This window comes from Pleurodeles waltl, chromosome 6, assembly GCF_031143425.1.
Source record: "Pleurodeles waltl isolate 20211129_DDA chromosome 6, aPleWal1.hap1.20221129, whole genome shotgun sequence".
Classification (NCBI taxonomy): Eukaryota; Metazoa; Chordata; class Amphibia; order Caudata; family Salamandridae; genus Pleurodeles; species Pleurodeles waltl.
Window position 1 is genome coordinate 79,903,405 of NC_090445.1, and position 22,337 is coordinate 79,925,741.

General features: G+C 52.0%; 4 non-coding genes across 4 annotated transcripts; all 4 read left to right on the plus strand.

The window, feature by feature from the left end:
* Nucleotides 1-236: 236 nt before the first annotated feature.
* Nucleotides 237-309, plus strand: TRNAK-CUU (transfer RNA lysine (anticodon CUU)). The gene has a single exon. It is a non-coding gene; the product is annotated as a tRNA-Lys (tRNA).
* Nucleotides 310-5,134: 4,825 nt separating this feature from the next.
* On the plus strand, nt 5,135-5,207 carry TRNAK-CUU (transfer RNA lysine (anticodon CUU)). The gene has a single exon. It is a non-coding gene; the product is annotated as a tRNA-Lys (tRNA).
* Nucleotides 5,208-18,210: 13,003 nt separating this feature from the next.
* On the plus strand, nt 18,211-18,283 carry TRNAK-CUU (transfer RNA lysine (anticodon CUU)). The gene has a single exon. It is a non-coding gene; the product is annotated as a tRNA-Lys (tRNA).
* Nucleotides 18,284-20,647: 2,364 nt separating this feature from the next.
* On the plus strand, nt 20,648-20,720 carry TRNAK-CUU (transfer RNA lysine (anticodon CUU)). Its single transcript has one exon. It is a non-coding gene; the product is annotated as a tRNA-Lys (tRNA).
* The last annotated feature ends 1,617 nt before the right edge of the window (nt 20,721-22,337 follow it).

Here is a 22,337-nt window from a genome sequence, read left to right on the forward strand (position 1 = left end):
TTAAGTATGTGCCCAGAGACAGGTTGAGAGGACAGATGCATGTATGTACCACAGTGAGCTCCAGAGAGACTGATGGGGACATAAGACTGGGGTAGAGCGAGAGATGGAGAAAGAGAAAGGTGCCTGTGTCGAGTCAGCAGCAGAGAAAATGAAACAAAGGGGCCTCCTGGGATAACCACACACTACTTCCTCACAAAGAACACACAGAGGTTGTGTGAAATGTCACAAGCACAGCAGCTCGACTAGCTCAGTCGGTAGAGCATGAGACTCTTAATCTCAGGGTCGTGGGTTCGAGCCCCACGTTGGGCGTGATGCTTTTTAAAGGCTTCTCCATTTTCGGGTTTAACATTAACTCTCACCTTTTTCAGATATTTCGCTGAGGCTTAAAACTACACACACACACATCCTGCAGTTTGCCTCACGATTCCCACAGGACTCCACACAACGCAGCACTTCCCGCCCTGAGAGGCGCCGCTGGGAGCGGTCCTAGGCCGAACCTTTCCTGCGCCCTTTCCTAGCCTAAGCCGCCCGTGCTTACAGCGAGGTCGGAGTCCGCTCCGGTCCGTCCTGTCCACCCCCATCCTTTCAAAAAGAGGAGTTTAAGGTCTCATCCCCGCTGGTGTTATGATTAAAGTAGGTATGAAAACTACTTTATGTCAGCAGCGGGATTTGGCTACGGGACTGGGGAAGATACTGCTCTTGAATGTGGCACCTTACACCGCTCGGCCATTCCGGCAGCCTCCGGAACACGGCTCTGGAGGCTGACTGCCATCTCGCGAAACAGGGAGAGTTCACACTGTTCTCTACTGGACATTTAAGCATGTGCCCAGAGACAGGTTGAAAGCACAGATGCATGTATGTACCAGAGTAAGCTCCCGAAAGACTGATGGGGACATAAGACTGGGGTAGAGCGAGAGATGGAGAAAGAGAGAGGTGCCTGTGTCGAGTCAGCAGCAGAGAAAATGAAACTAAGAGGCCTCCTGGGATAAACACACACTACTTCCTCACAAAGAACACACAGAGGGTGTGTGAAATGACATAGGCACAGAACCCCGGCTAGCTCAGTCGGTAAAGCATGAGACTCTTAATCTCAGGGTTGTGGGTTCAAGCCCCACGTTGGGCGTGACGCTTTTTAAAGGCTTCTCCATTTTCGTGTTTAACATTAACTCTCACCTTTTTCAGATATTTCGCTGAGACTTAAAACTACACACACACACATCCTGCAGTTTGCCTCACGATTCCCACAGGACTTCACACAACGCAGCATTTCTCGCCCTGAGAGGCGCCGCTGGGAGCGGTCCTAGGCCGAGCCTTTCCTGCGCCCTTTCCTAGCCTGAGCCGCCCGTGCTTACAGCGAGGTCGGAGTCCGCTCCGGTCCACCCTGTCCCCCCCCATCCTTTCAAAAAGAGGAGTTTAAGGTCTCATCCCCACTGGTGTTATGATTAAAGTAGGTATGAAAACTACTTTATGTCAGCAGCGGGATTTGGCCACGGGACTGGGGAAGATACTGCTTTTGAATGTGGCACGCTACACCGCTCGGCCATTCCGGCAGCCTCCGGAACACGGCTCTGGAGGCTGACTGCCACCTCGCGAAACAGGGAGAGTTCACACTGTTCTCTACTGGACATTTAAGCATGTGCCCAGAGACAGGTTGAGAGGACAGATGCATGTATGTACCAGGGTGAGCTCCAGAAAGACTGATGGGGACATAACACTGGGGTAGAGCGAGAGATGGAGAAAGAGAAAGGTGCCTGTGTCGAGTCAGCAGCAGAGAAAATGAAACAAAGGGGCCTCCTGGGATAACCACACACTACTGCCTCACAAAGAACACACAGAGGGTGTGTGAAATAAGATAAGCACAGCAGCCTGGCTAGCTCAGTCGGTAGCACATGAGACTCTTTATCTCAGGGTCGTGGGTTCGAGCCCCATGTTGGGCGTGATGCTTTTTAAAGGCTTCTCCATTTTCGGGTTTAACATTAACTCTCACCTTTTTCAGATATTTCGCTGAGGCTTAAAACTACACACACACACACATCCTGCAGTTTGCCTCACGATTCCCACAGGACTCCACACAACGCAGCACTTCCCGCCCTGGGAGGCGCCGCTGGGAGCGGTCCTAGGCCGAGCCTTTCCTGCGCCCTTTCCTAGCCTGAGCCGCCCGTGCTTACAGCGAGCTCTGAGTCCGCTCCGGTCCGTCCTGTCCCCCACCCCATACTTTCAAAAAGAGGAGTTTAAGGTCTCATCCCCGCTGGTGTTATGATTAAAGTAGGTATGAAAACTACTTTATTTCAGCAGAGGAATTTGACCACGGGACTGGGGAAGATACTGCTCTTGAATGTGGCGCCTTACACCGCTCGGCCATTCCGGCAGCCTCCAGAACACGGCTCTGGAGGCTGACTGCCACCTCGCGAAACAGGGAGAGTTCACACTGTTCTATACTCGACATTTAAGTATGTGCCCAGAGACAGGTTGAGAGGACAGATGCATGTATGTACCAGAGTGAGCTCCAGAGAGACTGATGGGGACATAAGACTGGGGTAGAGCGAAAGATGGAGAAAGAGAAAGGTGCCTGTGTCGAGTCAGCAGCAGAGAAAATGAAACAAAGGGGCCTCCTGGGATAACCACACACTACTTCCTCACAAAGAACACACAGAGGGTGTGTGAAACGATATAAGCACAGCAGCCCGGCTAGCTCAGTTGGTAGAGCCTGAGACTCTTTATCTCAGGGTCGTGGGTTCGAGCCCGACGTTGGGTGTGATGCTTTTTAAAGGCTTCTCCATTTTCGGGTTTAACATTAACTCTCACCTTTTTCAGATATTTCGCTGAGGCTTAAAACTACACACACACACATCCTGCAGTTTGCCTCACGATTCCCACAGGACTCCACACAACGCAGCACTTCCTGCCCTGGGAGGCGCCGCTGGGAGTGGTCCTAAGCCGATCCTTTCCTGTGCCCTTTCCTAGCATGAGCCGCCCGTGCTTACAGCGAGCTCGGAGTCCGCTCCGGTCAGTCCTGTCCCCCCCCCCCATCCTTTCAAAAAGAGGAGTTTAAGGTCTCATCCCCGCTGGTGTTATGATTAAAGTAGGTATGAAAACTACTTTATGTCAGCAGCAGGATTTGACCACGGGACTGGGGAAGATACTGCTCTTGAATGTGACGCCTTACATCGCTCGGCCATTCCGGCAGCCTACGGAACACCGCTCTGGAGGCTGACTGCCACCTCGCGACACAGGGAGAGTTCACACTGTTCTCTACTGGACATTTAAGTATGTGCCCAGAGACAGGTTGAGAGGACAGATGCATGTATGTACCACAGTGAGCTCCAGAGAGACTGATGGGGACATAAGACTGGGGTAGAGCGAGAGATGGAGAAAGAGAAAGGTGCCTGTGTCGAGTCAGCAGCAGAGAAAATGAAACAAAGGGGCCTCCTGGGATAACCACACACTACTTCCTCACAAAGAACACACAGAGGGTGTGTGAAATGACATAGGCACAGCAGCCTGGCTAGCTCAGTTGGTAGCGCATGAGACTCTTTATCTCAGCGTTGTGGGTTCGAGCCCCACGTTACGAGTGATGCTTTTTAAAGGCTTCTCCATTTTCGGGTTTAACATTAACTCTCACCTTTTTCAGATATTTCGCTGAGGCTTAAAACTACACACACACACACACCCTGCAGTTTGCCTCACGATTCCCACAGGACTCCACACAACGCAGCACTTCCCGCCCTGGGAGGCGCCGCTGGGAGCGGTCCTAGGCCAAGCCTTTCCTGTGCCCTTTCCTAGCCTGAGCTGCCCGTGCTTACAGCGAGCTCGGAGTCCGCTCTGCTCCGTCCTGTCCCCCCCCATCCTTTCAAAAAGAGGATTTTAAGGTATCATTCCTGCTGGTGTTATGATTAAAGTAGGTATGAAAACTACTTTATGTTGGCAGCAGTATTTGATCACAGGACTGGGGAAGATACTGCTCTTGAATGTGGCCCCTCACACCGCTCGGCCATTCCGGCAGCCTCCGAAACACTGCTCTGGAGGCTGACTGCCACCTCGCAAAACAGGGAGAGTTCACACTGTTCTCTACTGGACATTTAAGTATGTGCCCAGAGACAGGTTGAGAGGACAGATGCATGTATGTACCAGAGTGAGCTCCAGAGAGACTGAAGGGGACATAAGACTGGGGTAGAGCGAGAGATGGAGAAAGAGAAAGGTGCCTGTGTTGAGTCAGCAGCAGAGAAAATGAAACAAAGGGGCCTCCTGGGATAACCACACACTACTTCCTCACAAAGAACACACAGAGGGTGTGTGAAATGACATAGGCGCAGCAGCCTGACTAGCTCAGTCGGTAGAGCATGAGACTCTTAATCTCAGGGTCGTGGGTTTCGAGCCCCATGTTGGGCGTGATGCTTTTTAAAGGCTTCTCCATTTTCGGGTTTAACATTAACTCTCACCTTTTTCAGATATTTCGCTGAGGCTTTAAACTACACACACACACATCCTGCAGTTTGCCTCACGATTCCCACAGGACTCCACACAACGCAGCACTTCCCGCCCTGGGAGGCGCCGCTGGCAGCGGTCCTAGGCCGAGCCTTTCCTGCACCCTTTCCTAGCCTGAGCCGCCCATGCTTACAGCGAGCTCGGAGTCCGCTCCGGTCCGTCCTGTCCCCCCCCCCCCATCCTTTCAAAAATTGGAGTTTAAGGTCTCATCCCTGCTGGTGTTATGATTAAAGTAGGTATGAAAACTACTTTATGTCGGCAGCAGGATTTGATCACAGGACTGGGGAAGATACTGCTCTTGAATGAGGCACCTTACACCGCTCAGCCATTCCGGCAGCCTCCGGAAAACGGCTCTGGAGGCTGACTGCCACCTCGCGAAATAGGGAGAGTTCACACTGTTCTCTACTGGACATTTAAGTATATGCCCAGAGACAGGTTGAGAGGACAGATGCATGTATGTACCACAGTGAGCTCCAGAGAGACTGATGAGGACAGAAGACTGGGGTAGAGCGAGAGATGGAGAAAGAGAAAGGTGACTGTGTCGAGTCAGCAGCAGAGAAAATGAAACAAAGGGGCCTCCTGGGATAACCACACACTTCTTCCTCACAAAGAACACACAGACGGTGTGTGAAACGACATAGGCACAGCAGCCCGGCTAGCTCAGTTGGTAGAGCATGAGACTCTTAATCTCAGGGTCGTGGGTTCGAGCCCCACGTTGGGCGTGATGCTTTTTTAAAGGCTTCTCCATTTTCGGGTTTACCATTAACTCTCACCTTTTTCAGATATTTCGCTGAGGCTTAAAACTACACACACACACATCCTGCAGTTTGCCTTACGATTCCCACAGGACTCCACACAACGCAGCACTTCCTGCCCTGGGAGGCGCCGCTGGGAGCGGTCCTAGGCCGAGCCTTTCCTGCGCCCTTTCCTATCCTGAGCCGCCCGTGCTTACAGCGAGCTCGGAGTCCGCTCCGGTCAGTCCTGTCCCCCACCCATCCTTTCAAAAAGAGGAGTTTAAGGTCTCATCCCCGCTGGTGTTATGATTAAAGTAGGTACGAAAACTACTTTATGTCAGCAGCAGGATTTGACCACGGGACTGGGGAAGATACTGCTCTTGAATGTGACGCCTTACACCGCTCAGCCATTCCGGCAGCCTCCGGAACACGACTCTGGAGGCTGACTGCCACCTCGCGACACAGGGAGAGTTCACACTTTTCTCTACTGGACATTTAAGCATGTGCCCAGAGACAGGTTGAAAGGACAGATGCATGTATGTACCAGAGTAAGCTCCCGAAAGACTGATGGGGACATAAGACTGGGGTAGAGCGAGAGATGGAGAAAGAGAAAGGTGCCTGTGTCGAGTCAGCAGCAGAGAAAATGAAACTAAGAGGCCTCCTGGGATAAACACACACTACTTCCTCACAAAGAACACACAGAGGGTGTGTGAAATGACATAGGCACAGAACCCCGGATAGCTCAGTCGGTAGAGCATGAGACTCTTAATCTCAGCGTTGTGGGTTCGTGCCCCAAGTTAGGAGTGATGCTTTTCAAAGGCTTCTCCATTTTCGGGTTTAACATTAACTCTCACCTTTTTCAGATATTTTGCTGAGGCTTAAAACTACACACACACACACACCCTGCAGTTTGCCTCACGATTCCCACAGGACTCCACACAACGCAGCACTTCCCGCCCTAGGAGGCGCCGCTGGGAGCGGTCCTAGGCCAAGCCTTTCCTGCGCCCTTTCCTAGCCTGAGCTGCCCGTGCTTACAGCGAGCTCGGAGTCCGCTCTGCTCCGTCCTGTCCCCCCCCCATCCTTTCAAAAAGAGGATTTTAAGGTATCATTCCTGCTGGTGTTATGATTAAAGTAGGTATGAAAACTACTTTATGTTGGCAGCAGTATTTTATCACAGGACTGGGGAAGATACTGCTCTTGAATGTGGCGCCTTACACCGCTCGGCCATTCCGGCAGCCTCCGGATCACAACTCTGGAGGCTGACTGCCACCTTGCGACACAGGGAGAGTTCACACGGTTCTCTACTGGACATTTAAGTATGTGCCCAGAGACAGGTTGAGAGGACAGATGCATGTATGTACTACAGTGAGCTCCAGAGAGACTGATGGGGACATAAGACTGGGGTAGAGCGAGAGATGGAGAAAGAGAAAGGTGCCTGTGTCGAGTCAGCAGCAGAGAAAATGAAACAAAGGGGCCTCCTGGGATAACCACACTCTACTTCCTCACAAAGAACACACAGAGGGTGTGTGAAATGACATAGGCATAGCAGCCCGGCTAGCTCAGTCCGTAGCACATGAGACTCTTAATCTCAGGGTCGTGGGTTTGAGCCCCACGTTGGGCGTGATGCTTTTTAAAGGCTTCTCCATTTTCGGGTTTAACATTAACTCTCACCTTTTTCAGATATTTCGCTGAGGCTTAAAACTACTCACACACACACATCCTGCAGTTTGCCTCACGATTCCCACAGGACTCCACACAACGCAGCACTTGGCACCGCTGGGAGCGGTCCTAGGCCGAGCCTTTCCTGCGCCCTTTCCTAGCCTGAGCCGCCCGTGCTTACAGCGAGCTCAGAGTCCGCTCCGTTCCGTCCTGTACCCCCCATCCTTTCAAAAAGAGGAGTTTAAGGTCTCATCCCCGCTGGTGTTATGATTAAAGTAGGTATGAAAACTACTTTATGTCGGCAGCGGGATTTGATCACGGGACTGGGGAAGATACTGCTCTTGAATGTGGCACCTTACACCGCTCGGCCATTCCGGCAGCCTCCTGAACATGGCTCTGGAGGCTGACTGCCACCTCGCGACACAGGGAGAGTTCACACTGTTCTCTACTGGACATTTAAGTATGTGCCCAGAGACAGGTTGAGAGGACAGATGCATGTATGTACCACACTGAGCTCCAGAGAGACTGATGGGGACATAAGACTGGGGTAGAGCGAGAGATGGAGAAAGAGAAAGGTGCCTGTGTCGAGTCAGCAGCAGAGAAAATGAAACAAAGGGGCCTCCTGGGATAACCACACACTACTTCCTCACAAAGAACACACAGAGGGTGTGTGAAATGACGTAGACACAGCAGCCTGGCTAGCTCAGTCGGTAGCGCATGAGACTCTTAATCTCAGGGTCGTGGGTTCGAGCCCCATGTTGGGTGTGATGCTTTTCAAAGGCTTCTCCATTTTCGGGTTTAACATTAACTCTCACCTTTTTCAGATATTTCGCTGAGGCTTAAAACTACACACACACACACATCATGCAGTTTGCCTCACGATTCCCACAGGACTCCACACAACGCAGCACTTCCCGCCCTGGGAGGCGCCGCTGGGAGCGGTCCTAGGCCAAGCCTTTCCTGCGCCCTTTCCTAGCCTGAGCCGCCCGTGCTTACAGCGAGCTCGGAGTCCGCTCCGCTCCGTCCTGTCCCCCCCATCCTTTCAAAAAGAGGATTTTAAGGTCTCATCCCCGCTGGTGTTATGATTAAAGTAGGTATGAAAACTACTTTATGTTGGCAGCGGTATTTGATCACAGGACTGGAGCAGATACTGCTCTTGAATGTGGCGCCTCACACCGCTCGGCCATTCCGGCAGCCTCCGAAACACAGCTCTGGAGGCTGACTGCCACCTTGCGAAACAGGGAGAGTTCACACTGTTCTCTACTGGACATTTAAGTATGTGCCCAGAGACAGGTTGAGAGGACAGATGCATGTATGTACCACAGTGAGCTCCAGAGAGACTGATGGGGACATAAGACTGGGGTAGAGCGAGAGATGGAGAAAGAGAAAGGTGCCTGTGTTGAGTCAGCAGCAGAGAAAATGAAACAAAGGGGCCTCCTGGGATAACCACACACTACTTCCTCACAAAGAACACACAGAGGGTGTGTGAAATGACATATGTACTGCAGCACGGCTAGCTCAGTCGGTAGCGCATGAGACTCTTAATCTCAGGGTCGTGGGTTTGAGCCCCACGTTGGGCGTGATGCTTTTTAAATGCTTCTGCATTTTCGGGTTTAACATTAACTCTCACCTTTTTCAGATATTTCGCTGAGGCTTGAAAGTACACACACACACACATCCTGCAGTTTGCCTCATGATTCCCACAGGACTCCACACAACGCAGCACTTCCCGCCCTGTGAGGCGCCGCTGGGAGCGGTCCTAGGCCAAGCCTCTCCTGCACCCTTTCCTAGCCTGAGCCGCCCGTGCTTATAGCGAGCTCGGAGTCCGCTCCGTTCCGTCCTGTACCCCCCATCCTTTCAAAAAGAGGAGTTTAAGGTCTCATCCCCGCTGGTGTTATGATTAAAGTAGGTATGAAAACTACTTTATGTCAGCAGCAGGATTTGACCACAGGACTGGGGAAGACAGTGCTCTTGAATGTGGCGCCTTACACCGCTCGGCCATTCCGGCAGCCTCCAGAACACGGCTCTGGAGGCTGACTGCCACCTCGCGACACAGGGAGAGTTCACACTGTTCTCTACTGGACATTTAAGTATGTGCCCAGAGACAGGTTGAGAGGACAGATGCATGTATGTACCACAGTGAGCTCCAGAGAGACTGATGGGGACATAAGACTGGGGTAGAGCGAGAGATGGAGAAAGAGAAAGGTGCCTGTGTCGAGTCAGCAGCAGAGAAAATAAAACAAAGGGGCCTCCTGGGATAACCACACATTACTTCCTCACAAAGAACACACAGAGGGTGTGTGAAATGACATAGGGACAGCAGCCTGGCTAGCTCAGTTGGTAGCGCATGAGACTCTTAATCTCAGAGTCGTGGGTTCGAGCCCAATGTTGGGCGTGATGCTTTTCAAAGGCTTCTCCATTTTCGGGTTTAACATTAACTCTCACCTTTTTCAGATATTTCGCTGAGGCTTAAAACTACACACACACACACATCCTGCAGTTTGCCTCACGATTCCCACAGGACTCCACACAACGCAGCACTTCCTGCCCTGGGAGGCGCCGCTGGGAGTGGTCCTAAGCCGATCCTTTCCTGTGCCCTTTCCTAGCATGAGCCGCCCGTGCTTACAGCGAGCTCGGAGTCCGCTCCGGTCAGTCCTGTCCCCCCCCCCATCCTTTCAAAAAGAGGAGTTTAAGGTCTCATCCCCGCTGGTGTTATGATTAAAGTAGGTATGAAAACTACTTTATGTCAGCAGCAGGATTTGACCACGGGACTGGGGAAGATACTGCTCTTGAATGTGACGCCTTACATCGCTCGGCCATTCCGGCAGCCTACGGAACACCGCTCTGGAGGCTGACTGCCACCTCGCGACACAGGGAGAGTTCACACTGTTCTCTACTGGACATTTAAGTATGTGCCCAGAGACAGGTTGAGAGGACAGATGCATGTATGTACCACAGTGAGCTCCAGAGAGACTGATGGGGACATAAGACTGGGGTAGAGCGAGAGATGGAGAAAGAGAAAGGTGCCTGTGTCGAGTCAGCAGCAGAGAAAATGAAACAAAGGGGCCTCCTGGGATAACCACACACTACTTCCTCACAAAGAACACACAGAGGGTGTGTGAAATGACATAGGCACAGCAGCCTGGTTAGTTCAGTTGGTAGCGCATGAGACTCTTAATCTCAGCGTTGTGGGTTCGAACCCCACGTTACGAGTGATGCTTTTTAAAGGCTTCTCCATTTTCAGGTTTAACATTAACTCTCACCTTTTTCAGATATTTCGCTGAGGCTTAAAACTACACACACACACACACCCTGCAGTTTGCCTCACGATTCCCACAGGACTCCACACAACGCAGCACTTCCCGCCCTGGGAGGCGCCGCTGGGAGCGGTCCTAGGCCAAGCCTTTCCTGTGCCCTTTCCTAGCCTGAGTTGCCCGTGCTTACAGCGAGCTCGGAGTCCGCTCTGCTCCGTCCTGTCCCCCCCCATCCTTTCAAAAAGAGGATTTTAAGGTATCATTCCTGCTGGTGTTATGATTAAAGTAGGTATGAAAACTACTTTATGTTGGCAGCAGTATTTGATCACAGGACTGGGGAAGATACTGCTCTTGAATGTGGCCCCTCACACCGCTCGGCCATTCCGGCAGCCTCCGAAACACTGCTCTGGAGGCTGACTGCCACCTCGCAAAACAGGGAGAGTTCACACTGTTCTCTACTGGACATTTAAGTATGTGCCCAGAGACAGGTTGAGAGGACAGATGCATGTATGTACCAGAGTGAGCTCCAGAGAGACTGAAGGGGACATAAGACTGGGGTAGAGCGAGAGATGGAGAAAGAGAAAGGTGCCTGTGTTGAGTCAGCAGCAGAGAAAATGAAACAAAGGGGCCTCCTGGGATAACCACACACTACTTCCTCACAAAGAACACACAGAGGGTGTGTGAAATGATATGGGCACAGCAGCCTGACTAGCTCAGTCGGTAGAGCATGAGACTCTTAATCTCAGGGTCGTGGGTTTCGAGCCCCACGTTGGACGTGATGCTTTTTAAAGGCTTCTCCATTTTCGGGTTTAACATTAACTCTCACCTTTTTCAGATATTTCGCTGAGGCTTAAAACTACACACACACACATCCTGCAGTTTGCCTCACGATTCCCACAGGACTCCACACAACGCAGCACTTCCCGCCCTGGGAGGCGCCGCTGGGAGCGGTCCTAGGCCGAGCCTTTCCTGCACCCTTTCCTAGCCTGATCCGCCCATGCTTACAGCGAGCTCGGAGTCCGCTCCGGTCCGTCCTGACCCCCCCCCCCCATCCTTTCAAAAAGAGGAGTTTAAGGTCTCATCCCTGCTGGTGTTATGATTAAAGTAGGTATGAAAACTACTTTATGTCGGCAGCAGGATTTGATCACAGGACTGGGGAAGATACTGCTCTTGAATGTGGTACCTTACACCGCTCAGCCATTCCGCCAGCCTCCGGAAAACGGCTCTGGAGGCTGACTGCCACCTCGCGAAATAGGGAGAGTTCACACTGTTCTCTACTGGACATTTAAGTATGTGCCCAGAGACAGGTTGAGAGGACAGATGCATGTATGTACCACAGTGAGCTCCAGAGAGACTGATGAGGACAGAAGACTGGGGTAGAGCGAGAGATGGAGAAAGAGAAAGGTGCCTGTGTCGAGTCAGCAGCAGAGAAAATGAAACAAAGGGGCTTCCTGGGATAACCACACACTACTTCCTCACAAAGAACACACAGACGGTGTGTGAAACGACATAGGCACAGCAGCCCGGCTAGCTCAGTTGGTAGAACATGAGACTCTTAATATCAGGGTCGTGGGTTCGAGCCCCACGTTGGGCGTGATGCTTTTTTAAAGGCTTCTCCATTTTCGGGTTTACCATTAACTCTCACCTTTTTCAGATATTTCGCTGAGGCTTAAAACTACACACACACACATCCTGCAGTTTGCCTTACGATTCCCACAGGACTCCACACAACGCAGCACTTCCTGCCCTGGGAGGCGCCGCTGGGAGCGGTCCTAGGCCGAGCCTTTCCTGCGCCCTTTCCTATCCTGAGCCGCCCGTGCTTACAGCGAGCTCGGAGTCTGCTCCGGTCAGTCCTGTCCCCCCCCCCCATCCTTTCAAAAAGAGGACTTTAAGGTCTCATCCCCGCTGGTGTTATGATTAAAGTAGGTATGAAAACTACTTTATGTCAGCAGCAGGATTTGACCACGGGACTGGGGAAGATACTGCTCTTGAATGTGACGCCTTACACCGCTCAGCCATTCCGGCAGCCTCCGGAACACGACTCTGGAGGCTGACTGCCACCTCGCGACACAGGGAGAGTTCACACTGTTCTCTACTGGACATTTAAGCATGTGCCCAGAGACAGGTTGAAAGGACAGATGCATGTATGTACCAGAGTAAGCTCCCGAAAGACTGATGGGGACATAAGACTGGGGTACAGCGAGAGATGGAGAAAGAGAAAGGTGCCTGTGTCGAGTCAGCAGCAGAGAAAATGAAACTAAGAGGCCTCCTGGGATAAACACACACTACTTCCTCACAAAGAACACACAGAGGGTGTGTGAAATGACATAGGCACAGAACCCCGGCTAGCTCAGTCGGTAGAGCATGAGACTCTTAATCTCAGCGTTGTGGGTTCGAGCCCCACGTTAGGAGTGATGCTTTTCAAAGGCTTCTCCATTTTCGGGTTTAACATTAACTCACACCTTTTTCTGATATTTTGCTGAGGCTTAAAACTACACACACACACACACCCTGCAGTTTGCCTCACGATTCCCACAGGACTCCACACAACGCAGCACTTCCCGCCCTAGGAGGAGCCGCTGGGAGCGGTCCTAGGCCAAGCCTTTCCTGCGCCCTTTCCTAGCCTGAGCTGCCCGTGCTTACAGCGAGCTCGGAGTCCGCTCTACTCCGTCCTGTCCCCCCCCATCCTTTCAAAAAGAGGATTTTAAGGTATCATTCCTGCTGGTGTTATGATTAAAGTAGGTATGAAAACTACTTTATGTTGGCAGCAGTATGTCATCACAGGACTGGGGAAGATACTGCTCTTGAATGTGGCGCCTTACACCGCTCGGCCATTCCGGCAGCCTCCGGATCACAACTCTGGAGGCTGACTGCCACCTTGCGACACAGGGAGAGTTCACACGGTTCTCTACTGGACATTTAAGTATGTGCCCAGAGACAGGTTGAGAGGACAGATGCATGTATGTACTACAGTGAGCTCCAGAGAGACTGATGGGGACATAAGACTGGGGTAGAGCGAGAGATGGAGAAAGAGAAAGGTGCCTGTGTCGAGTCAGCAGCAGAGAAAATGAAACAAAGCGGCCTCCTGGGATAACCACACTCTACTTCCTCACAAAGAACACACAGAGGGTGTGTGAAATGACATAGGCATAGCAGCCCGGCTAGCTCAGTCCGTAGCGCATGAGACTCTTAATCTCAGGGTCGTGGGTTTGAGCCCCACGTTGGGCGTGATGCTTTTTAAAGGCTTCTCCATTTTCGGGTTTAACATTAACTCTCACCTTTTTCAGATATTTCGCTGAGGCTTAAAACTACACACACACACACATCCTGCAGTTTGCCTCACGATTCCCACAGGACTCCACACAACGCAGCACTTCCCGCCCTGTGAGGCGCCGCTGGGAGCGGTCCTAGGCCAAGCCTCTCCTGCACCCTTTCCTAGCCTGAGCCGCCCGTGCTTACAGCGATCTCGGAGTCCGCTCCGCTCCGTCCTGTCCCCCCCATCCTTTCAAAAAGAGGAGTTTAAGGTCTCATCCCCGCTGGTGTTATGATTAAAGTAGGTATGAAAACTACTTTATGTCAGCAGCGGGATTTGACCACGGGACTGGGGAAAATACTGCTCTTGAATGTGGCGCCTTACACCGCTCGGCCATTCCGGCAGCCTCCGGATACGGCTCTGGAGGCTGACTGCCACCTCGCGAAACAGGGAGAGTTCACACTGTTCTCTACTGGAAATTTAAGTTTGTGCCCAGAGACAGGTTGAGAGGACAGATGCATGTATGTACCAGAGTGATCTCCAGAGAGACTGATGGGGACATAAGACTGGGATAGAGCGAGAGATGGAGAAAGAGAAAGGTGCCTGTGTCGAGTCAGCAGCAGAGAAAATGAAACAAAGGGGCCTCCTGGGATAACCACACACTACTTCCTCACAAAGAACACAAAGAGGGTGTGTGAAATAACATAGGCACAGCAGCCCGGCTAGCTCAGTCGGTAGAGCATGAGCCTCTTAATCTCAGGGTCGTGGGTTTGAGCCCCACGTTTGGTGTGATGCTTTTTAAAGGCTTCTCCATTTTCGGGTTTAACATTAACTCTCACCTTTTTCAGATATTTCGCTGAGGCTTAAAACTACACACACACACACATCCTGCAGTTTGCCTCGCGATTCCCACAGGACTCCACACAACGCAGCACTTCCCGCCCTGGGAGGCGCCACTGGGAGTGGTCCTAGGCCGAGCCTTTCCTGCGCCCTTTCCTAGCCTGAGCCGCCCGTGCTTATAGCGAGCTCGGAGTCCGCTCCGTTCCGTCCTGTACCCCCCATCCTTTCAAAAAGAGGAGTTTAAGGTCTCATCCCCGCTGGTGTTATGATTAAAGTAGGTATGAAAACTACTTTATGTCAGCAGCAGGATTTGACCACAGGACTGGGGAAGACAGTGCTCTTGAATGTGGCGCCTTACACCGCTCGGCCATTCCGGCAGCCTCCAGAACACGGCTCTGGAGGCTGACTGCCACCTCGCGACACAGGGAGAGTTCACACTGTTCTCTACTGGACATTTAAGTATGTGCCCAGAGACAGGTTGAGAGGACAGATGCATGTATGTACCACAGTGAGCTCCAGAGAGACTGATGGGGACATAAGACTGGGGTAGAGCGAGAGATGGAGAAAGAGAAAGGTGCCTGTGTCGAGTCAGCAGCAGAGAAAATAAAACAAAGGGGCCTCCTGGGATAACCACACATTACTTCCTCACAAAGAACACACAGAGGGTGTGTGAAATGACATAGGGACAGCAGCCTGGCTAGCTCAGTCGGTAGCGCATGAGACTCTTAATCTCAGGGTCGTGGGTTCGAGCCCCATGTTGGGCGTGATGCTTTTCAAAGGCTTCTCCATTTTCGGGTTTAACATTAACTCTCACCTTTTTCAGATATTTCGCTGAGGCTTAAAACTACACACACACACACATCCTGCAGTTTGCCTCACGATTCCCACAGGACTCCACACAACGCAGCACTTCCCGCCCTGGGAGGCGCCACTGGGAGTGGTCCTAGGCCGAGCCTTTCCTGCGCCCTTTCCTAGCCTGAGCCGCCCGTGCTTACAGCGAGCTCGGAGTCCGCTCCGCTCCGTCCTGTCCCCCCCATCCTTTCAAAAAGAGGATTTTAAGGTCTCAACCCCGCTGGTGTTATGATTAAAGTAGGTATGAAAACTACTTTATGTTGGCAGCGGTATTTGATCACAGGACTGGGGCAGATACTGCTCTTGAATGTGGCGCCTCACACCGCTCGGCCATTCCGGCAGCCTCCGAAACACGGCTCTGGAGGTTGACTGCCACCTCGCGAAACAGGGAGAGTTCACACTGTTCTCTACTGGGCATTTAAGTATGTGCCCAGAGACAGGTTGAGAGGACAGATGCATGTATGTACCAGAGTGAGCTCCAGAGAGACTGATGGGGACATAAGACTGGGGTAGAGCGAGAGATGGAGAAAGAGAAAGGTGCCTGGGTCGAGTCAGCAGCAGAGAAAATGAAACAAAGGGGCCTCCTGGGATAACCACACACCACTTCCTCAGAAAGAACACACAGAGGGTGTGTGAAATGTCATAGGCACAGCAGCACGGCTAGCTCAGTTGGTAGAGCATGAGACTCTTAATCTCATGGTCGTCGGTTTGAGCCCCATGTTGGGAGTGATGCTTTTTAAAGGCTTCTCCCTTTTCGGGTTTAACATTAACTCTCACCTTTTTCAGCTATTTCGCTGAGGCTTAAAAATACACACACACACACACACATCCTGCAGTTTGCCTCACGATTCCCATAGGACTCCACACAATGCAGCACTTCCCGCCCTGGGAGGCGCCGCTGGGAGCTGTCCTAGGCCGAGCCTTTCCTGCGCACTTTCCTAGCCTGAGCTACCAGTTCTTACAGCAAGCTCGGAGTCCGCTTCGGTCCGTCCTGTCCCCCCCCCCCCCCCCATCCTTTCAAAAAGAGGAGTTTAAAGTCTCATCCCCGCTGGTGTTATGATTAAAGTAGGTATGAAAACTACTTTATGTCAACAGCGGGATTTGATCACAGGACTGGGGAAGATACTGCTTTTGGATGTGGCGCATTACACCGCTCGGCCATTCCGGCAGCCTCTGGAACACAGCTTTGGAGGATGACTGCCACCTCGCGAAACGGGGAGCGTTCACACTGTTCTCTACTGGACATTTAAGTATGTGCCCAGAGACAGGTTGAGAGAACAGATGCATGTATGTACCAGAGTGAGCTCCAGAGAGACTGATGTGGACATAAGACTGGGGTAGAGCGAGAGATGGAGAAAGAGAAAGGTGCCTGTGTCGAGTCATCAGCAGAGAAAATTAAACAAAGGGGCCGCCTGGTATAACCACACACTACTTCCTCACAAAGAACACACAGAGGGTGTGTGAAATGACATAGGCACAGCAGCCCGGCTAGCTCAGTCGGTAGAGCATGAGACTCTTAATCTCATGGTCGTGGGTTCAAGTCCCATGTTGGGTGTGATGCTTTTTAAAGGCTTCTCCATTTTCAGGTTTAACATTAACTTTCACCTTTTTCAGATATTTCGCTGAGGCTTAAAACTACACACACACACACATACTGCAGTTTGCCTCAGGATTCCCACAGGACTCAACACAACGCAGCACTTCCCGCCCTGGGAGGCGCCGCTGGGAGCGGTCCTAGGCCGAGCCTTTCCTGCGCCCTTTCCTAGCCTGAGCCGCCCGTGCTTACAGCGAGCTCGGAGTCCACTCCGGTCCGTCCTGTCCCCCCCCATCCTTTCAAAAAGAGGAGTTTAAGGTCTCATCCCCACTGGTATTATGATTAAAGTAGGTATGAAAACTACTTTATGTCAGCAGCGGGATTTGACCACGGGACTGGGGAAAATACTGCTCTTGAATGTGGCCCCTTACACCGCTCAGCCATTCCGGCAGCCTCCGGAACACAGCTTTGGAGGCTGACTGCCACCTCGCGAAACAGGGAGAGTTCACAATCTTCTCTACTGGACATTTAAGTATGTGCCCAGAGACAGGTTGAAAGGACAGATGCATGTATGTACCAGAGTGAGCTCCCAAAAGACTGATGGGGACATAAGACTGGGGTAGAGCGAGAGATGGAGAAAGAGAAAGGTGCCTGTGTCGAGTCAGCAGCAGAGAAAATGAAACAAAGGGGCCTCCTGGGATAACCACACACTACTTCCTCACAAAGAACACACAGAGGGTGTGTGAAATGACATAAGCACAGCAGCCCGGCTAGCTCAGTAGGTAGCGCATGAGACTCTTAATCTCAGGGTCGTGGGTTCGAGCCCCACATTGGGCGTGATGCTTTCTAAAGGCTTCTCCATTTTCGGGTTTAACATTAACTCTCACCTTTTTCAGATATTTCGCTGAGGCTTAAAAGTACACACACACACACACACACACACACACACACACCCTGCAGTTTGCCTCACGATTCCCACAGGACTCCACACAACGCAACACTTCCCGCCCTGGGAGGCGCCGCTGGGAGCAGTCTTAGGCCAAGCCTTTCCTGCGCCCTTTCCTAGGCTGAGCCGCCCGTGCTTACAGAGAGCTCGGAGTCCGCTCCGCTCCGTCCTGTCCCCCCCCCATCCTTTCAAAAAGAGGATTTTAAGGTCTCATCCCCGCTGGTGTTATGATCAAAGTAGGTATGAAAACTACTTTATGTTGGCAGCGGTATTTGATCAAAGGACTGGGGAAGATACTGCTCTTGAATGTGGCGCCTCACACCGCTCGGCCATTCCGGCAGCCTCCCAAACACGGCTCTAGAGGCTGACTGCCACCTCTCGAAACAGGGAGAGTTCACACTGTTCTCTACTGGACCTTTAAGTATGTGCCCAGAGACAGGTTGAGAGGACAGATGCATGTATGTACCAGAGTGAGCTCCAGAGAGACTGATGGGGACATAAGACTGGGGTAGAGCTAGAGATGGAGAAAGAGAAAGGTGCCTGGGTCGAGTCAGCAGCAGAGAAAATGAAACAAAGGGGCCACCTGGGATAACCACACACTACTTCCTCACAAAGAACACACAAAGGGTGTGTGAAATGACATAGGCACAGCAGCCCGGCTAGCTCAGTCGGTAGAGCATGAGACTCTTAATCTCAGGGTCGTGGGTTTGAGCCCCACGTTGGGCGTGATGCTTTTTAAAGGCTTCTCCCTTTTCGGGTTTAACATTAACTCTCACCTTTTTCAGATATTTCGCTGAGGCTTAAAAATACACAAACACACATCCTGCAGTTTGCCACAGGACTCCACACCACGCAGCACTTCCCGCCCTGGGAGGCGCCGCTGGGAGCGGTCCTAGGCCGAGCCTTTCCTGAGCCCTTTCCTAGCCTGAGCCGCCCGTGCTTACAGCGAGCACGGAGTCCGCTCCGGTCCGTCCTGTCCCCCCCCATCCTTTCAAAAAGAGGAGTTTAAGGTCTCATCCCCGCTGGTGTTATGATTAAAGTAGGTATGAAAACTACTTTATGTCAGCAGCGGGATTTTACCTCGGGACTGGGGAAGATACTGCTCTTGAATGTGGCGCCTTACACCGCTCGGCCATTCTGGCAGCCTCCGGAATACATCTCTGGAGGCTGACTGCCACCTCGCGAAACAGGGAGAGTTCACAATCTTCTCTACTGGACATTTAAGTATGTGCCCAGAGACAGGTTGAGAGGACAGATGCATGTATGTACCAGAGTGAGCTCCAGAGAGACTGATGGGGACATAAGACTGGTGTAGAGCGAGAGATGGAGAAAGAGAAAGGTGCCTGTGTCGAGTCAGCAGCAGAGAAAATGAAACAAAGGGGCCTCCTGGGATAACCACACACTACTTCCTCACAAAGAACACACAGAGGGTGTGTGAAATGACATAGGCACAGCAGCACGACTAGCTCAGTCGGTAGAGCATGAGACTCTTCATCTCAAGGTCGTGGGTTCGAGCCCCACGTTGGGCGTGGTGCTTTTTAAAGGCTTCTCCATTTTCGGGTTTAACATTAACTCTCACCTTTTTCGGATATTTCGCTGAGGCTTAAAACTACACACACACACACATCCTGCAGTTTGCCTCACGATTCCCACAGGACTCCACACAACGCAGCACTTCCCGCCCTGAGAGGCGCCGCTGGGAGCGGTCCTAGGCCGAGCCTTTCCTGCGCCCTTTCCTAGCCTGAGCCGCCCGTGCTTACAGCGAGCTCGGAGTCCGCTCCGGTCCGCCCTGTCCCCCCCCCCCATCCTTTCAAAAAGAGGAGTTTAAGGTCTCATCCCCGCTGGTGTTATGATTAAAGTAGGTATGAAAACTACTTTATGTCAGCAGCGGGATTTGACCACGGGGCTGGGGAAGATACTGCTCTTGAATGTGGCACCTTACACCGCTCGGCCATTCCGGCAGCCTCCGGAGCACAGCTCTGGAGGCTGACTGCCACCTCGCGAAACAGGGAGAGTTCACACTGTTCTCTACTGGACATTTAAGCATGTGCCCAGAGACAGGTTGAGAGGACAGATGCATGTATGTACCAGAGTGAGCTCCAGAAAGACTGATGGGGACATAAGACTGGGGTAGAGCGAGAGATGGAGAAAGAGAAAGGTGCCTGTGTCGAGTCAGCAGCAGAGAAAATGAAACAAAGGGACCTCCTGGGATAACCACACACTACTGCCTCACAAAGAACACACAGAGGGTGTGTGAAATAAGATAGGGACAGCAGCCCGGCTAGCTCAGTCGGTAGCGCATAAGACTCTTAATCTTAGGGTCGTGGGTTCGAGCCCCACGTTGGGCATGATGCTTTTTAAAGGCTTCTCCATTTTCGAGTTTAACATTAACTCTCACCTTTTTCAGATATTTTGCTGAGGCTTAAAACTACACACACACACATCCTGCAGTTTGCCTCACGATTACCACAGGAGTCCACACAACGCAGCACTTCCCGCCCTGGGAGGCGCCGCTGGGAGCGGTCCTAGGCCGAGCCTTTCCTGCGCCCTTTCCTAGCCTCAGCCGCCCGTGCTTACAGCAAGCTCGGAGTCCGCTCCAGTCCATCCTGTCCACCCCCATCCTTTTAAAAAGAGGAGTTTTACGGTCTCATCCCCGCTGGTGTTATGATTAAAGAAGGTATGAAAACTACTTTATGTCAGCAGCAGGATTTGACCACGGGACTGGGGAAGATACTGCACTTGAATGTGGCGCCTTACACCGCTCGGCCATTCTGGCAGCCTCCAGAACACGGCTCTGGAGGCTGACTGCCACCTCGCGAAACAGGGAGAGTTCACACTGTTCTCTACTGGACATTTAAGCATGTGCCCAGAGACAGGTTGAAAGGACAGATGCATGTATGTACCAGAGTGAGCTCCCGAAAGATTGATGGGGACATAAGACTGGGGTAGAGCGAGAGATGGAGAAAGAGAAAGGTGCCTGTGTCGAGTCAGCAGCCGAGAAAATGAAACAAAGGGGCCTCCTGGGATAACCACACACTACTTCCTCACAAAGAACACACAGAGGGTGTGTGAAATAACATAGGCACAGCAGCCCGGCTAGCTCAGTCGGTAGAGCATGAGACTCTTAATCTCAGGGTCGTGGGTTCAAGCCCCACGTTGGGCGTGATGCTTTTGAAAGGCTTCTCCATTTTCGGGTTTAACATTAACTCTCACCTTTTTCAGATATTTCGCTGAGGCTTAAAACTACACACACACACATCCTGCAGTTTGCCTCACGATTCCCACAGGACTCCACACATCGCAGCACTTCCTGCCCTGGGAGGCGCCACTGGGAGCGGTCCTAGGCCGAGCCTTTCCTGTGCCCTTTCCTAGCCTGAGCCGCCCGTGCTTACAGCGAACTCGGAGTCCGCTCCGGTCCGTCCTGTCCCCCCCCCCATCCTATCAAAAAGAGGAGTTTAAGGTCTCATCCCCGCTGGTGTTATGATTAAAGTAGGTATGAAAACTACTTTAAGTCTGCAGCGGTATTTGATCACAGGACTGGGGAAGATACTGCTCTTGAATGTGGCGCCTTACACCGCTCGGCCATTCTGGCAGCCTCCGGAACACAGCTCTGGAGCCTGACTGCCACCTCGCGAAACAGGGAGAGTTCACAATCTTCTCTACTGGACATTTAAGTATGTGCCCAGAGACAGGTTGAGAGGACAGATGCATGTATGTACCACAGTGAGCTCCAGAGAGACTGATGGGGACATAAGACTGGGGTAGAGCAAGAGATGGAGAAAGAGAAAGGTGCCTGTGTCGAGTCAGCAGCAGAGAAAATGAAACAAAGGGGCCTCCTGGGATAACCACACACTACTTCCTCACAAAGAACACACAGAGGGTGTGTGAAATGACATAGGCACAGCAGCCTGGCTAGCTCAGTCGGTAGAGCATGAGACTCTTAATCTCAGGGTCGTGGGTTCCAACCCCACGTCGGGCATGATGCTTTTTTAAGGCTTCTCCATTTTCGGGTTTAACATTAACTCTCACCATTTTCAGATATTTCGCTGAGGCTTAAAACTACACACACACACATCCTGCAGTTTGCCTCACGATTCCCACAGGACTCCACACAACGCAGCACTTCCCGCCCTGGGAGGCGCCGCTGGGAGCAGTCCTAGGCCGAGCCTTTCCTGCGCCCTTTCCTAGCCTGAGTCACCATTGCTTATAGCAAGCTCGGAGTCCGCTCCGGTCCGTCCTGTCCCCCCCCATCCTTTCAAAAAGAGGAGTTTAAAGTCTCAATCCCCGCTGGTGTTATGATTAAAGTAGGTATGAAAAGTACTTTATATCGGCAGCGGGATTTGATCACAGGACTGGGGAAGATACTGCTCTTGAATGTGGCACCTTACAACGCTTGGCCATTCCGGAAGCCTCCGGGAACACAGCTCTGGAGGATGACTGCCACTTTGCGAAAAAGGGAGCGTTCACACTGTTCTCTACTGGACATTTAAGTATGTGCCCAGAGACAGGTTGAGAGGACAGATGAATGTATGTACCAGAGTGAGCTCCAGAGAGACTGATGTGGACATAAGACTGGGGTAGAGCGAGAGATGGAGAAAGAGAAAGGTGCCTGTGTCGAGTCAGCAGCAGAGAAAATGAAACAAAGGGGCCTCCTGGAATAACCACACACTACTTCCTCACAAAGAACACACAGAGGGTGTGTGAAATGACATAGGTACAGCAGCCCGGCTAGCTCAGTCGGTAGAGCATGAGACTCTTAATCTCAGGGTCGTTGGTTCGA